This window comes from Diabrotica undecimpunctata, chromosome 1, assembly GCF_040954645.1.
Source record: "Diabrotica undecimpunctata isolate CICGRU chromosome 1, icDiaUnde3, whole genome shotgun sequence".
Taxonomy (NCBI): domain Eukaryota; kingdom Metazoa; phylum Arthropoda; class Insecta; order Coleoptera; family Chrysomelidae; genus Diabrotica; species Diabrotica undecimpunctata.
In genome coordinates, this window is record NC_092803.1 from 185164016 (window position 1) to 185181991 (window position 17976).

The following is a 17976-nucleotide window of genomic DNA, read 5'->3' on the forward strand; positions in this document are numbered from 1 at the left end:
GTTTACATAAATAATCCTCCTGAGTGTGCAAGTCCCTTAAGCTGGGTTTAATTAAATTACTTTCTTTCTTGTAATAACCATAGAGGCATTAGTATCTGCTTATAAAAGGGCAGAAGAAGTAAAGGACGATCGCGTAGAATATGAATTGATGACATGGAAGAAGACTTCAAGATTCCAAGAGTCACAACATGGAGAGAAGTTGCTAGGAATCGACGGGAGGAAATCCACAAATAATTGTCGAGCCAAGTGTCGATGTGATTGTGTAATTAGATTAGATGTCTGATTAAATCTTTGTAATCAGGCAAGTACTTAAGAAATCTATAGAATACAACAAACCGGCCTACATGTACTTCGTATATTTAAAAAAGGCATTCGACAGAATGTGATTATTAGACGCATTTACTTTTCAATATCTTACTTACCAATAAACGATACGAGAAGAGTAATATCATAATCACAAATATTCCCAAACTACATCAAAAAAGTTCTATAAACACTCAATGTTCAAAAGATTTTTTGAACAATTATGTTTAGGATGTTTTTAATAATAACTTGTAGATAGCACGTCCAACTATATCGTCATTTAATATGATTTTTTTAATCTTTCATAAAAATTATATACTGCAAAAATTATACTATACGCATCAATAAACACCATAAACGGATTTAAAATTTAATGTTTCGGTATAATAAATAATCGTATAATAACTTAGGAGACTATTATTATTTTGTACAATTCTGCAATGATGAAAAATTATTTTTCGGTTTTATTTCTTAGAACTGGTGCTAGTTTGACATTAACATCACGTATTTGGGAGGTCAAGCACAAATGTCTTTTGGATCTTTGTATAAACAATACGACTTGCATGCTTTATTATTACCCTATTCTAAACACGATTAACCATTAATCAAGAACAAATTAAAAATATATTTTTCGTATAACTCTAAATCTAAAAACCAAAACAAAGGACGATAACAAAAAATATAAAATGACCAGAAATGAAGTTTAACAAGAAGTAAAAAAGGCAAAAAACTCCTGGAAAGCTTTTGTGCATAGAATGAATAAAAAATCAAAACCCGTTCTATTTTACATTGAAACAACTAAGACAAAAGAAAGCACCTAGAATAAGAAGTATTAGAGCTAACACAATGGAAACAGGATCCACAAGAAATAAAAGAGGAAGTTGTGGTCGAAAATAAAGACGTAATTCGACAAATAACCATAGATAAATTTACAGAAACCGGTAATAAACTAAAATTAGAAAAATATTCAGGAAATTAAGAAATCACAGCTGAAATAATTACTATTTAAATGGGAATAAGCCACAATTAAAGGTTAAAGTACGTCAATTTAAAATGCCACAAGAAAATAGCTTCAGAACAATACACAGCTGAAATGTTAAAATATGTGAATCTAAGGTAAAAAGAAAAGTCTGAGAACTGCCAAAGGATATATATTGCTATCGGATTAGAAAACAGATATAATAACACCATTGTTTAAGAAGTAGGATGCAATGAATTGCAAAAACTATACCGTGACAAGCGTTTCTGCCAAAGTATTTAATAGAATATTTGAAAAAAGGCTGAGGGGAGAATTGGAAATAAAATTAGAAAAATCGCAACATGGATCTAGAAAAGAAACAAGTACCCAATATCTGATTTTTATATTGAGACAAGTAGGCGGAAAGATATTGAGGAATATTAAGGTATAAAACGAAAGTTGCGCTTAAGTCAATTGCTCTTCTTTGTTCTTCTACGTCATCAATTGTTATTGATGATAAACACACGATCTTGGTAAAATGGAAAATGAACAATGAAGATTTATAAGAATTATTATTTGCTGATGATTAGGTACCGGTAGCTGATTCGTAACAGAAATTGCAACAAATAATAAAAGAACTTGGGAAAATGAACATGGTATTATTATTATAATTACAACTATAACAAAAGCAGAAGCACGTCGAAATAGAATAACAGTTACAACTTACGACTTTCAACTTGTATTTTTCCGTAAATTCTGGTGTTTTGTTATCGCATATATGTGTTTTCATTCGGATTTTGCACAATACCCATTTATGATCGCTTCCTATTTCTACTGATGTTAGTGCTCTTATATCCAAGATTTGAGAGAGATGTAACTCTCTATTCGACAGAATATAGTCTATCATAGATATGAGGAGATGGAGGAGAAATGTTGTAGAATGCAATTTTAGATTAGCCATGTCTCTAATAACATCTTTATCAACGTCTGCTTTGCCTTGCAATTCTTAGAAGGCACAGATTAAAGCATAAATCTGAATTTGGTTTAGAAAAATTAGTTTACGGATTTATTATCAGATGTCGCTATTTGCGTCCATACGAAGTCATGTTAGAGTTGCTTCCCAAGACAGGAAAGATTTATTTTCACGTTCAGAGCGTCTGTGACTACCCGTCTCTGATGATCCGTTTTAGGGTGAAATACGTATAAGCGGATATACAGACGCAATATACGTAAAATCAAATCTTAACTGTCTTTTTCCTTTTTTTTCTATCATAGATCTGTATTATCTACTGTTTTCAAAAGTGTATTTGTATTATTCTTTGTGAGGAAAAAATGTATTATTAATACGTATTTGGTTTGTGCTGCAGCGATCTGTCAGAAGGTGAAATCGTATTCAGGGGTTTAACATCCAGTTTAAATTTTACACTTATTATTCTTTCAGAAGTATATTTACGTTCTTGTACTTGGTGTAAAAATTTTCTGTGTTTTAACAGGGCAATTTCTCTTTGTTCATAAATTCGTCGTTCTCTTTCTCGCGTTAGTCGTCGTAATAAAATTATTCCTGTTCTGAAGCATAATCCTATTTCTATAAGCTGTAAAAACTATAACGAAGAAAAGAAAGTTGAATAGATCAAATCAAATTAAACTATTTTATGGATGGATGCTACAAATGGTAGTCACTTCAATTAGTTATTGGATTCATTGGTTATATCACCATACATTATCACAAAGCATGTAGTGTCCATTGCTTAAGATAGGCCTCCTTCGACTGTCTCCATAATTACAGATCTTATGTCGTGTAAATACAGTTTTTTATAACAACCATCATGTCCCTATCTCTTTACGTCCGAAATATAGAAGGCCACTAGATTATGCGCTTAGTTCCACTAACGTCATGTTTCCTACAAGATCTTTCTACTGCGTTCTGTAGAACATAGGGTAGAAAACTTCAGGTTAGGGAACTTTTTAATCATATTCTTCTTCTTCTTTTGGTGCCTATACTCAGTGGATGTTGGCAATCACGTTGGTCCATACAACTTTGTTGACAGCTGCTCTAAATAGATGTATGGTAGTCATTCCTGCCCACTGTCTAATGTTATTCAACCACGATGTCCTTCTGCGCCTTTGAGATATTTTGCCTTCTATCTTGCCTTATAAAATTAATTAAAATTAGTTGATACTTCTCATTACGCATCACATGCCCTAAGTATGTCATGTTTCTGATTTTCACGATACGCATAATTTCCAGATCTTATTCATACGCTGGATCACCGTTTTGGTTGGTACATGTTGGATATAGGAAATTTTAAGCATGCGGCAGTAGCACCATATTTCGAAGGCTTCTAATCGTTTGGATATTGCCTCCGTCAAGGTCCAGGCTTCGACTCCATATAAAACGGTAGAAAATATATAGCATCCCAAGACTCGTGTTCTTATATCAATGTTCAGGTGAATATTACATAAAATTTTCCTGATGCGATGGAACACAGCTCTCGCCTTTTCTATACATCTTATTTCCTGTGAGTGGTCTTATTCCTTATTTAGGTTGCCTTCAAGGTATGTAATTTTGTCGATTATTTTCAAGGGTTCATTATTAGCTGTGAATTGGTGCTGTATTACGTCGTTTTTACTTACTACAAGAATTTTAATTTCATGCCATATCTGTCACAGGCTTCCACTACACTTTCTATTAATGTTTGCAGATCCTCCGCATTATCAGCAATCAAAACCGTATCGTCCGCATATCTTAAATTATTTATGATTTCACCATTGATTTTTATACCTTCTCTTAAACCATCAACAGCTTCCCTGAACAGCATTTCCGAGTATTGAACAACGTCGGTGATAAAATGCAGCCCTGACGTACTCCCCGTTTTATTGTGAATTCTTGTGAGGTTTCGTTGTCTACTCGTACAGTTGCCCTTTGCTGTAAGTATAAATTTTTAATTAGGCGTAAATCTTCGTCATCAATACTAGATTCTTTCAGTATCTGAAATCATTTTTGATGTTGTACCTCGTCAAATGCTTGTGTTCAAAGTCTATAAAGCATGCGTAGACTTCGTAATTTACGTCTCGAGCTCTTTGTATCAATGGAAATATTTGTATGGAAAATAGGGCCTCTCGTGTTCCCAGTCCGCTTCTAAACCCAAACTAAACACTGCTAATGTTTTCTTCAAGTTTTCTATATATGCGAGAGTGAATAACAGAAAGAAGGATTTTGAGTGCATGGCTCATTAAACTTATAATTCTGTAATCAGAGCATCTGGTGGCATTTGCCTTTTTGGGGAGAGGGATGAAGGTGGAAACTAGCCAATCTGTAGGAAATTCTGCAGTTTAATAGATTTTGTTCAGTAGACTCGTTAGGAGTTTGAGTTGGTTGTTTTCAAATAGTTTCAATATTTCAGCTTGTATGTTGTCAGGTCCAGGTGGTTTGTTGGTTTTTAGTCTTTTTATTGCATATGTTACTTCACTGAGCGTTATAAAACTTTAATCATATAAAAAACTATAATATTGAATATTTAGGCACATGATACGAGAAGAACGATACACTTTTCAGCAGATAGTAGTACAGGGGAAGATAGAGGGTAAGAGAAGTCTAGACCGTAAAAAGATAAGATGGCTGAGGAATATTTGCCAACAAACAGGAATTCACAGTTATGAAATGCTTCGCAATGCTGCTAAAAATAAAATAATTTAATCCTGACTATCCAACATCTTAAAACAACATTACTTACTTCGGCCACATCATGCGTAATAATAAATACCAACGTCTACAGTTGATTCTACAAGGCAATATTGAGGGTAGGAGAGGCGCTGGACGTAGACGTATATCCTGACTGGCCAATCTTAGGAAGTGGACTGGTCTAAGGTCAACTGATCTATTTCGCGCTGCTGTGAATAGAATAAGATGGATCAATGTGGTCGCCAACATCTCGAGAAGATAGGCACATTTAGAAGAAGATCCAACCTAATAAGATAAAAATTAAGGTAAAGTGGACACCTGCGCAGAAACTCATGCAACAATAAAAGAAGAAGAATTTGCTCTCTTGGTAATAAAGACCGTCCTCTACATATTCTGTGATTTAGAAGAGTTTTCTGGAGATGGCCATTTCTTTGGACTTTTTCTTGTTAAAAATGTGGTTCTTTCCCCCTTGATATTTCCTTCTTTTTTTTTTCACATCTCAATCTTCACGAACTACTGAAAACTTATTTATAACCTCTCGTCTCGACTATTTCTTTTCAATGATATAATAAGTAATCGATATCTAGTGACACTCTCTGGATTGTCGACCTGGAACTGTTTTGAAGAAGATATGCATTATGTAAAATTGTTTCCCAATATGAACTGCTGCAGCCTTTTCCATTTGTTGTAGTAATTCGGCGGTACAATGCTTCGTAACAATTCCTTTTACTTCTTGTATACATTGAAATCAGCAATTGAGCTTTTAAATTATTAATTTCAGTTGCAATATTTTTGTAGAACATGTCCTTCTTCAGGGCTATGTAAACATGTTGCAGCGTATGTCTAGGTTATTTTAAGGTCACAAACTCACGTTAATTTGTTTAATAGCAGTGACTACTCTAGTATTTTGTTCAGCTCCTCGTATAAGTACAAAAATCTAATTATCATTGTGTGGTTTTTTTAAATTATCTGTACATATCAATATTTATGTGAGCTTGATAGATCCAGTTTTTTATATAAATAAAGAGATTTGCGGTTTTTTATGATTATTTGTTATATATGGATTATGTAATTGAAACAATGTAATGCAGTTTTTATATATTCCATAATGGGAGCTGTCCTTCAAACGATGTTCTGCATTTAGCTTTACCAGTAACTAATATAAATTTTTTATTTGTTTGTTTATTAGATTTTAGGTCTATATTTTTACCGTATTGTCTTTAAAAAATCACAAGCCGAAGAAGAAAAATTAAATAAACACACACACATATATATATATATATATATATATATATATATATATATATATATATATATATATATATATATATATATATATATGTATATATATATATATATATATATATATATATATATATATATATATATATATATAACGAGTTTATTACAGCTGCCGCCGTTTCTCGCAACCTAGCTTCCAACGCTTGCGATCGTTCCAGTCATCTACTTGTAGACCCCTATCTTCTATTGCACTTTTTACTTCTTGTCTCCACGATCTTCTTGGTCTTCCACTGTAACATTCTCTTTGGCCATCGTTGATCATTCATCCTTTCTACATGGCCATACCATTTCAGCCTTTTGCATTCTATAGTTTCCAGGACGTCAATGTCTATGCCCATACGCTCTCTGATTTCAGTATTCCTTACTCTATCTCTTCTAGTGAGTTGGCAACATCTTCTCCAATAATTCATTTCCATTGCTTTTATTTTGGATGCGTCATTTTTATTTATTACCCAAAGCTCTGAACCATATGTAGTAATGCTTTCTATGATAATTTTGTATATCCTAATTTTTGTATTTCGGGTGATTATTCCAAAGTATACTATTCAGTTGACGTATTGCTGAATTTCCTTGACCAATTATAGTAGCTATTTCTTTTGTATTCCGACCATTGTTTGTAATGTTTACACCGAGATATTTATAGCTATCAGTATTTTGAATTTGTTTGCTTCCTAGTTCTAAGTGCTTTCCTTCACCTCCCACTACTACGTACTCTGTTTTTGATGGATTAATTGATAAGCCCCACTTAGTATATTCTTCATCTATTTTTCGTAACATGTAGTGGATATCATCTTGATCTTCTGCAAGTATTACTTGGTCATCAGCAAAATGCAAGCTGTACAGTGTATGGTCTCCAATTTTAACACCCATAGGTTCACATTTTCTTTTCCAAATATCCAAAACCCCCTCCAAATTAATCTTAAAGAGTGTAGGTGCAATGCAGCAGCCTTGGCGAAGTCCTTTGGTCACTTTTATCTTTTTTGTCACTTTTTGTCCAATCTTTATTACACTCGTCATATCATCGTACAACTCCCTTACAGCATTAATGTAAATCGGTGGAATATTCTTGTCTTCTAGCACCTGCCATAGCTTGGCTAATGGGACACTGTCATACGCTTTTTGAAGATCAATAAATACCATGTGTGTCTCCATATTATGTTCCAAACGCTTTTCTATTGTTTGTTTTAGGCAGAACACATTGTCTATACAAGAACGACCAGTACGAAAGCCACTCTGATCTTCAGCGTCTTCCCAGCAATCTTCAATTCGGCTTTTAATAAACACATACATGAAGTAATTAAAGGTATGTAGAAAAAAGACAAACAGCGAGAGACTTAACCAATGTACAGATATATCCGATCCACAAAAAAAAACATAAAATAGTACTATACTCTACTCTATTTAAAATAAGAATATGAAAGAGTAAACAGAGATCGACTATCACAGTAGTGAAAAATTTGGGAATCATCATCACCAGTTGGCGCTGCAGCCCAATATTTTAAAGGCTTATACAAAAAAAAACCAAAATAGCAATGGTAGTTAAAGTTTAAGTAATACGTTTTCCAAGATACTCGTAAATATATCTAAAGACTAGGATAAGACTAAATAACTAATGCATGTGCTTATTTACTTACTTTCCGTGTCCGGAACACCAACAGCTTTAAATTTTGTGTTTCCAATGGTTGGCCACATAGATGGCCCTGTCATTCGCTAAGAATAGGTCTTTCTCTGTGCAGGTCTCTCTATCTCTGTGCATGATAGTAGATGGTGACTATTCTGAACCGCGCCACAGTCGCAGGTATCGTCCTCCTGGTATCCCCATTTCTTTAGGTTACTAGCACAACGTGAAACGTCAGTTCTTTGCCTATTTAGCGCTTTCCATGTGAGATACGGCAAATTGTGTCCAGCGGCCGTTTCCTCCGAGAGAGCAAAATGTGTTGTAGCTGACACTTGCCATAGGTGTATTCGACGCGTCTTTGGCTCTTCGGGAAGGGATCGTGATTTTTTCAGAAAGCTTTTCCGAAATCTTAATCTACTTGGCTGAACTTGGTGATCATACAAGGGGTGTCTTTGATCCGTCTCCTGCCTCTTTCGTTCTATCTCTGACGTAACCTGTCTTCTGATAGCAGGTGGAGTGATTCCAACTATAGGGTAGACCTCTGCAATAGGTGACGATTTCAGGCAACCAGATATTATACGAACTGTTTCATTTAACGCAACATCGACGTTTTTAGCGTGAGCAGAGTTTTTCCACACTGGTGCTCCAAACTCGCCGGCAGAAAAACCAAGAAATAATGCAGAACATAAGGCAGAAGTACAGAGAGTGTGTGGTTGTGCTCCCCATTTTGTGTTTCTTAGTTTGTGGATGATATTATTTCTGGCGAGGACACTTCACTGTGGGAGTTCATTGTTTTGATCCCTCCACCGACTGTTCTTGGACTGGAGCGTTACGTAGAAGCGCCTATTCTGGAGAAGACATTTCATTAACCTTGTTAGTCGGAAATCCTTTGTAATTTCGTAGAGTTTTACCAGTAGCCGTTGATGGTTAACTATGTCATAGGCGGCAGTCAGGTCTATGAACGCTACTCCTGTTATTTCTTTTCGATCAAACATATCTTCAATATGTTGGGTGAGATTAAGAGTTTGACTGCAGCAGCATTTTCCGGGTCGAAACCCTGCTTGTTCAGGAATAATTTTAGTGTCCACAGATTCAGCGATCCGGTTTAGTATCATTCTTTCGAACGCCTTGAAAAGGTGACACAAAAGAGAAACAGGTCTAAAACTCTTTATATCTGCCGGATCCTTTCCTGGTTTTAAGAGGGCCACCACTCTAGCTTTCCTCCAAATTTTAGGGATTTGGAATGTACAGACGTAACAGTTCATCGTTTTCACGAGTCACTCTAGGGTTTTTGGTCCAAAGTGCTTTATTTGTTCCGTTCGTATATCGTCTAGGCAAGCCGCTTTATTATCTTTCATTTGGTGGATCGCACCTCTCATCTCCTCCAGACAAAAGGAGGTACCTTGAAAATCCTCTTCTTCGTCGATATTTCGTTGTACTCTCACTTTGTTCTTCCTTGTCATCCTACCATTTGTCAGGAGACGATGGGCTATCTGATCGGGTGTGACTGTTGTCAGATTGGGTGCGTGGATAGCAGGATTGTTGCCAAGATTCCGAATTAATTTCCAAGCGCGTCTGCTGTTTTGTTTCGGCTCTTCAGCTTGTTAAATGCATGTGCTTGTTCCGACACAATATAGAAGAGAAGGAAATGCAAACTACGAAAAACATGGAAACATAGTAAAAACGAAATAAAATTGTATAGCCAGTAATTAGGCAACGACCGCATAATAATACTGTAACAAATCTGAGCAAAATGAGGCATTTATCATCATTTTTACAAGAGTAATTTTCGTAAATTCATTCAATTTTTCTCCAGATTCTGGGGAAATTTTGAGAAAAATTCTAAGGCTCTTTCTGGTAATTTTTTGAGCGTTTTGTGGTGGGAATAGAACAGCTCGTCGGATCGTGATGTATTAGAGGAAAGAGGGTAGTTCAAGAAGTAAATAACTTCCAAACGGCTTAACGTGCAGAATTTAACGAATAGAATTGAATGATCTAGAAAAATCAAACATTATGTCATAAATACATTAGATCCGTATCTTCATGCCTATTGGTTTAGTCGTAACGCGTGATAAAGTTAATAAAATATGATAATTTGACCTATGACGTCCTCGGCCGCATTTAAGCGTATTCGAGCAGGGTCTAAGTAACATTATTAGGGATGAGGGATAAGCAACATTATTAGGGATGAGAGCTAAGTAAAATGATTAGGGATTGGGGTCACTTCACAGTGGCTGCACTTTAACAAAAATGGAAATATTGATATAAAAGCATTTATCATAGTGTATTGTTGATATATAAGCATAAGGTTGATTCCGAGTTGAATACTACATTGTATCTACGAACAAACAGCAGTTTGATGCCAGCATAGTAGTGACAGCCAGGATTGTAAGCGAATTTGACAGACACCTGAAGTTTACAGTACTGGTCCCGCAGTGTGGTACCTGATACGTATAATAACTGTAAATCTTCATTGCATGACTAAGATAAGAGGGGTGTCTCAGGGAGATACTTTGTCGTCAAAACTATTTATAACAGTCATGGAGTACGCATTTAAACGATTAGAGTGGGACTATACGTATATTTGGGCCACGAAATAAAATTAACGTGAGGTAACAAACATGTGCGCTACTCAAAAGAGTAAGTTTAGGTTAGGCTAGATTTGGAAAAGTTATTTACTTAAAAAACGTGTTTAAAATAAATGTCCTTCTCCATTTCGAAAGGAAAGATTTTAATCAGTGTGTTTTACAAGTCCTCACATACGGAGCAGAAACTTTATCTCTCACAAAAACATTAGCATAAAAATTGAGAAGAAGACAACGTCAAATGAAGAGACTTGTCATACGGGCGATTCATCCTCCACGGTATCTGGAGTTACTTGATGATTACCAGCCGCCGCTCTACCGAAATTGCCAGGTAATCGTGATGTTATTATCCGTGTTGAGGCATGGACTCTTAAACAGAGGAATGTTAAAAATCTTGAAAGCTTTGAGATGTGGTGCTACCGCCATATACTAAAAATAAGTTGAGTGGATAAAATTATAAATAAAGAGCTAATACGCAGAATAACTAACGAGCCAGAAGTTATAATGAATATAAAAACTTGAATACTTAGGCCACCTGATGAGAGGACAAAAGTACACGTTCCTACAAAATATAATGCAAGGAAAAATCCAAGGACGCAGAAATACAGGCCGTAGAAGAATGTAGTGGATGAGAAATTTAAGAGAGTGGTTTGGCTGTACCACTAACGAATTATTCAAAACAGCAGTAAATAAAATTAGAATCGCCCTAATGATATCCAATCTCCGAGAGGAGAGGCACCCAAAGAAGAAGAAGCCGCCGCTCGAGAAGATGAACCAAGATTATTCTGTTTCATCTTCTTTTTGTTTGAGAAATTAATACAATTTCGATTAACACCACCAAGAGGTTTATCGAGGGCTCTGCTGTAAACGAGGTGTTACTGGTAATATAGAGTACTTTAGCAGTTCTAAATTTCTTACATTTAAATATATCTTACATGGCAAAGGTTTTATTAGTACTCTATACTCAGGAGGCACCTAGATTGTTAAACAGAGATGTCGATTGAATCTTCGACTGTTCACGAATTGCGAAATAAAGTACTTTCCAGACTTTTACTTATTTCGACAATAGCGTATCAAGAGCAAAGTGCTCACTTCGAATCGTTTATCATCATCATCACTCAGCCCTTTGCGCCCTCTGCTGGACATAAGCCTCCCTTATTTTTGTCCATTAAGCTCTATTTTGAGCACTTTTCATCTAATTTCTTGACAATTTCTTGACATCGTCATTTCAACGAGTAGGGGGTCTTCCTTTTCTTCTTTTGTCTAACCTCGGCCTCCACTCAAGCAATCTCTTCGTTTACCTTTCATTACTAATTCGGGAGACGTGTCCGGCCTAGTTCAATTTCCAATTCGGGAAATTACATCGGTAAATTCTGTTCTTCGTCTTAGCTCTTCATTTCTAACTCGGTCACGAAGCGATATACTCAGCATTGACCTTCTTATTTCGTAGCTGTAGCTGTCAATGTCAAAGTTTCGGCACCATAAGTCATCACAGACAACACACATTGGTCAAGAGTTTAACGTTTTAAATAAATTGGTATATCGCTTTTAAAGATGTCTTTGAGTTTTCCATAAGCTGTCCATGCTAGGTTTATTCTTCTTCGTAGTTCGCATGTTTGGTTGTCGCTCGTTTGGTTCGGACCTTTTTTATTTCGGACGAATGGTTTAAAGGAAAAGTGCTACTTCAGCTCGTTCACCATTTCGAGAAATAATTCTAAGTCAGCTCGAGCTTTTATTTACTCCTGACCATCGGTGATGTATCGAAGCACTTCGGCAGTTCAACAAGTTGCGAAATAATTCTAAGATTTGTATTTATTTCAAACAATTTCTGTATGAACTGCTAAGTGCTGCTAAGTGTTCTCTTCGAGCTATGTTTATTTTCAACAAATGATAACTTAACAGCAAAGTGCCGAATTCCTTCACGTGTTACTTGCGACATAATTTCAATGTCGTGAGATTTACTATTTATCTCTAGCAAATTTCTAAATATCGAAATTTCTTCGTTGGCGAAGTCTTGAAGTTCAATTATTTTGGAATAGGTGAAAAATAAAAAGCAGAGATTCGTTGAAAGAAACTACTCAGCAAAAATATGGATTGCTCGTTTAAGATTAAAAATTATTCTATCCTCCGATTGATCGATTCAAATTTAGGCTATTACCTCTTCAAGGAAGGGATGCTCCTTTTTTGTGGAGCGAGGGGGTTTGGTAAACGTGAGGACGAATGCGCGTGAAGTTGTAGAGGTAGAGTGCTAAAAAGCTGGGGTTCAGAAGGTGGCATGTGTGATAAGGAGCGCACAAGAGGAATTATTGGCAGAGAAATCAAAACAAGTCAAAGGGAGGTACTTCAAGATATTACCAGGCATACTGAGAACGGCTCTCAATTAGCGTTTTTGACTTGCAGTTGTTAGCTACCATATTTTATGGGGATTGATTCTAATATATCAAAATACTCATCAGAAAGTTCGTTTCCAGCGTTGTGTAGAATCCTCCGATTGAAGGGTACGTTGCTTTTATGCATTTTATAATTGCATGTAAGCAGCAAGCTTCCATCAGAGGGCCAATACAAACAAAGATAATTATCTTAACTAGAGTGACAATCTTCGCTCTGATTAGTCCACTCCATTGGTCCAGACTAAGAAATAAGAAAGTTCATATTCGAACCGAATTGGAAGATCTTATCGAACTTATTACCAGGCAAAGATGAAAGACGACAAGTGGTCAAAAAACTTGCTTGAGTGAAGACCACGGGCAGACAAGGAAAGAAAACCCCCAACGCGATGGACCAACGACCTTAAAATAATTGGTACCAATTGGATATCAGAGACGAAGAACAGAAATATATGGAAATATCTAGAGAAGGCCTATGTTGAACAATGGACGTGTTTGTCTTATTAACTTTATTTTTTAGGCGTTCTTGGCTGAAAATATTAATATTTGTTCAGAAGTCATTGACAAGTTACGATATTGTTTTTCTAATTTATTATAGAACAATTACTTTTTCAAAATCAAGTCACGTTCGAGGAAAATTTAAACAAATATATCACATAGCTATAAATATAATATGATATGTAAACTATTCTGAATTTATTTACTTTTTAATAAACATTGATTCTATTAGTTAAGACAAATCATTAATTACTGACCGCAAGTTATTTCCATTCTGTTAGAAACAATATTTAATTTACATTTAAATGAAATAATGAATATATATATATATATATATATATATATATATATACACTATATCTATAGTAGATATATAGTATACTATATATACAGTTTGGTGTAGAACTTTATTCGAAATGTGAAATTTTCGGTGATAGGCTGTCACCTTCATCAGCACCTAAATGGAAAACTTATTTAGTACAAGTGGTGGAAGTTAACATCTAAAACTTACTTTGAAAATGTTCAGTTAGTCCTAGTAGTGAAGAACATTGTCATAAATATGTTAAAAAATACATTTAAAATTTTAAATAAAAACATTACAACATAAAAGGGTATTTTTACAAATACAACACAAAAACATCTTTTTTTTTTCTTCTTCTTTATAGAGGGGAGGTCTGGAATCTTCAAAAGATATTTCAGTCCAGGACGCCGCCTGACTGACCTTAGTGCAGGATTCGTTCTTCGTACTCCCGGCGATAGTTCCCGAGGTACTTGAAAATGCCCACTCGTCGCCAAGTCTACGCCGAACGCCTACCTGCTAAACCAGACCCTCCTCTGTCATCCAGAGATCCGGAAGCGGAATGGCCGCCGTAAGGCCGGCATCACTTCCGAAGCACTACCTTTATTCTTTCATTCTCCATTCATACACATCCACACTCCATTCATCAGCAAGGAGGCTCCTTGTTTCGTTCCAAATAGCGCGCAGAAGAACCTTATCGCTCCTAGTACGGCATCATTCCCAGACGGGCATTTCCTCCTTCCCCACAGTCTAACTCACGCCTATCTAACTCATACAGTGTGACCCACTTCTCTAGCTTCAACTTCCAGCCTATTTCACTCTTACCCTTGCCGTTGGTCCAGCTGTCTTTCTTCATCTTCCTTTTTTTTTATCACTGCACGGATATAGCTATGTATGTTAGTCCAACCTTATTTATTTTCAATCATTCTCTCAATCATTTCTCTCACTGTAACAAAATTTACACCTGTCTCTCTCTCCATTCTGTTCCTTTCCACTATCCATCTGCTGCAATCTAATATCGTATGTGTTACAGTGTCCGAGTATCCACAGTATAGGCATTCATCTGCATCAGCTTTTCCGAACCTAGAGAGGTATGCCCTAAAACATCCGTGTCCTGTAAGCACCTGCGTCAGGAAATAATCCAGTTGGCTGTGGCCACAGTCCACCCAATCTCTTATGTTCGGGATCTTCTTACCATCTTTCAATTGAACTTTCCCTTTCCCGTCTTCTCTCGGCCACAGTAAGGTTTGGGCCTCTTCTTTCATAGAGCTCTTTTCTTTCCACCGCCAAAACATGCAATGGAACACATCCAGTGATGGTCCACAATGCTGCCGCAGACACAGTCCTGTAGGCGCATGCCACTCGCAACAGACTTGTTCTGTCCACTTGTCATCAGCCTCCTATAGGCCGTTATCTCTACCGTCTCGCTCCAGACTGGTGTTAAATTCAAGGATGTTATCCACTTATTGTACGCGAGAGACATACCTCTAGGAATATTCAAAACGATCGAAAATATCTACCAAAACAACACAATAAAAGTAAAAGTAGAAGAAGAAATAACCGACCCTATTGAAGCTGGCAATGGGATAAGACAGAAAGATTTCCTGAGCCCTGTAATATTTAACATGATTATGGATGAGATAATAAGTAAAATAACTAAAAAAGGATACCAAAAGGGAGACAACTTAAAATAATCTGCTAAGCAGACGACGCTATACTACTCTCTCAAAGTGAAGATGATTTACAACGTATGCTGCACCAATTTAATATAACCGCCAAAAAAATTAACATGATAATTTCCCCAAAAAAGACAAAATGCGTGGTTGTAACAGCAAATTTACTAAGATATAAATTGGAGCTGGAAGGTCAGATAATAGAACATGTGCTGAAGTTTAAATATCTAGGCATAACATTATCTAGCTACAAAAAGCTCGAAACTGAAGTCTAAGATCAAGTGAATAGAGCAAACAGAGCCGCAGGTTTCCTGAATGAAACAATATGGAGAAATAAAAATATCGGGAAGGAAATGAAATGCAGAATTTACAAAACAGTCTTTGGACCAATAATAGCATACGTGACAGAAACACGACCTGACACAGAAAGGAAAAAAAGGATGTTAGAAACAGTAGAGATGAAAACACTTAAAAAATTGATGGTAAAACACTATGGAACGGAGCTAGAAGTACAGATATACGACGTAGATGCAAGGTGGTAAACATCGAGGACTGGGTAAGAAATAAAAGAGTAGAATGGAACGATCATATAAGCCCAATGACAACAAATAGAGTAGTAAAGACGGCAAGAGACGGTTGCCCAATAAAAAGATGATCAGTAGGAAAACCACAAAAACGATGGAATGACAACTTACTGGAGGCACATTGAAAAACAGACAGAGTCATGTTTACACAAAAAGAAGATAACTCTCAGTAGTTGATGTGGGGCTATTTTTGTTCAAATTAAAAAATATAGAATAAAGAACTAGTGGGACGAAGATTAAAACTGAATAAAAATCTAATGGTAAAAAAATTAATGACACTACTTGTACGCGACGATGATATCGAACAAGTCAAGCACTTTGAAGAAATAATAACGACCAAATAAGAGAAGTCCTAAAGACAGATCAGAACGTTTATGTAAAAAAATAACTGAGGAAGGTTAAGATCAAAAAGAAAAAAAAACGACGTGGAGTTTTGCAGTTGAAAATAAGAAAAAATAAGAAAGATCAATAGTGGAGAGCAGTTAGTATATTTGGCCCAAAAAGTGAATAAAATACTCTTTGACGTCGCTGTCGAGCTTACGAATTTTTTTAATTTATCTTCAAGACGTTTATTTATAAAAAATTGTAACTACTTTGATAAATTTAATTACCAAAACCAAACCAAGGTACCAAACTTAAAACACCCAAAAAGTGCTGACATAAAATAAAATATAATAAATATATATGAAAAAAACCTCCTACCCTTCAAAAAATCACAGTAAATGAGATGTTTTAATTGTTTTTGTTTTAAAATATTTTGTAATTGTTTATAATAAATTATGTGTTTTATAATAATCTGTAATGTACCTTCTGTTTAGAAAATTGTGGCAATAAAATGAATCTCACGACGAAGTTTTACAACATTATTTTTTTACTAGTAGTTTTTTATAAATGAAGCTCGACAGCAATCTCAAAGATGGTTTATTCACCTTGTAGGAGGTCAAATAGGGATTGCCGCTCCACAATTGGTCTTTCTGTATATATATATATATATATATATATATATATATATATATATATATATATATATATATGTATATATATATATATGTGTGTACCCCGGAGGTAAAGGACACTAGGATACTATGTCCATTTTTATCGAAATTCAGATTATTGCACTTTTAAATATAACTTTTCTGGCTCAACACATAGGTAAACCATACTATGTCCAGAGACAATTGTACGGCAAGTTACCGACTTTTTAATAAACACGAAGTCCACTTCCAGTCAGAGGTAAACATCACCATGTGGACTTAGTGTTGTTTACCTCTACTATATGTGTGCACCGTCATTTACCATTCGGACATAGTGTTATGTACCCTTGTACACTTCCCGCCATATAAAAATGGTACACTTTTTTTCCCAATGTAAACCAGTGTTCAGACCAAAGATATATAAGAGAGCCTCTCTTACATATCTCTGGTTCAGACTGGAGACAATGGTTCGTGAAACAATTCATTGTTGCCATCACAGATAACGGAATTGCACTAAATCTAAATAAAAAAAATAACGTTCAAAAATGTGTTTAGATAAATATTATTTTTATTATTAATAACAAAAAACGGTATCTAATAAATTTAATAACCAGAGAGACGGTTGAGTTAATGTCCAAAATGTTTGAAGAATTTTTTAATAATGGAGATATGACAAAATACTATTATTTCAGCAGTTTCGAATTATAATACATATATTTAAATTACACACTTGTTCACTGTAAAAGTTATTCATTTTGTATTAATTTCAATTTAAATTTTTAATTTTTCCAGTGTGTTTTATTTATTCTAGTATGCCACAACTTAATACAGTTTTGTGCTACACTTTACGAGAAACGAATGACAGCTCTCGATTTGAAATTAAACATAATAATTTAAAGTCATGTCTAAATTTTTTATTTTTTAACATTATTTTTGAATTAAAATATTTTCATAAATTATAATAAAACACGATTCAAGTCCTTCTTTTAGCTGGTTTGATATAATATATTCGTTATAAGAAAGAAGTGAACGAAAATGATAATTTGTTTGGAGATAAAAATTCGGATATTAATAAAATCTATGAGCCTCCAAGTGGTGAAAGCTCAGAATCGGA

At 35.2% G+C, this 17976-nt stretch overlaps 1 protein-coding gene across 3 annotated transcripts in view; it reads right to left on the reverse strand.

The window, feature by feature from the left end:
* Positions 1-17976, reverse strand: part of LOC140432695 (ATP-binding cassette sub-family C member 4-like) — a 72338-nt gene that overhangs the window by 52271 nt on the left and 2091 nt on the right. The window contains exon 1 of one of the 3 annotated variants that reach the window (XM_072520756.1): positions 423-441. The exons of the other annotated variants lie outside the window; for them this stretch is intronic. The gene's annotated coding sequence lies outside the window, so the exon portion shown is untranslated. Of the gene's footprint in view, positions 1-422; positions 442-17976 lie in introns of those variants that run through there. 3 annotated transcript variants of the gene reach the window in all.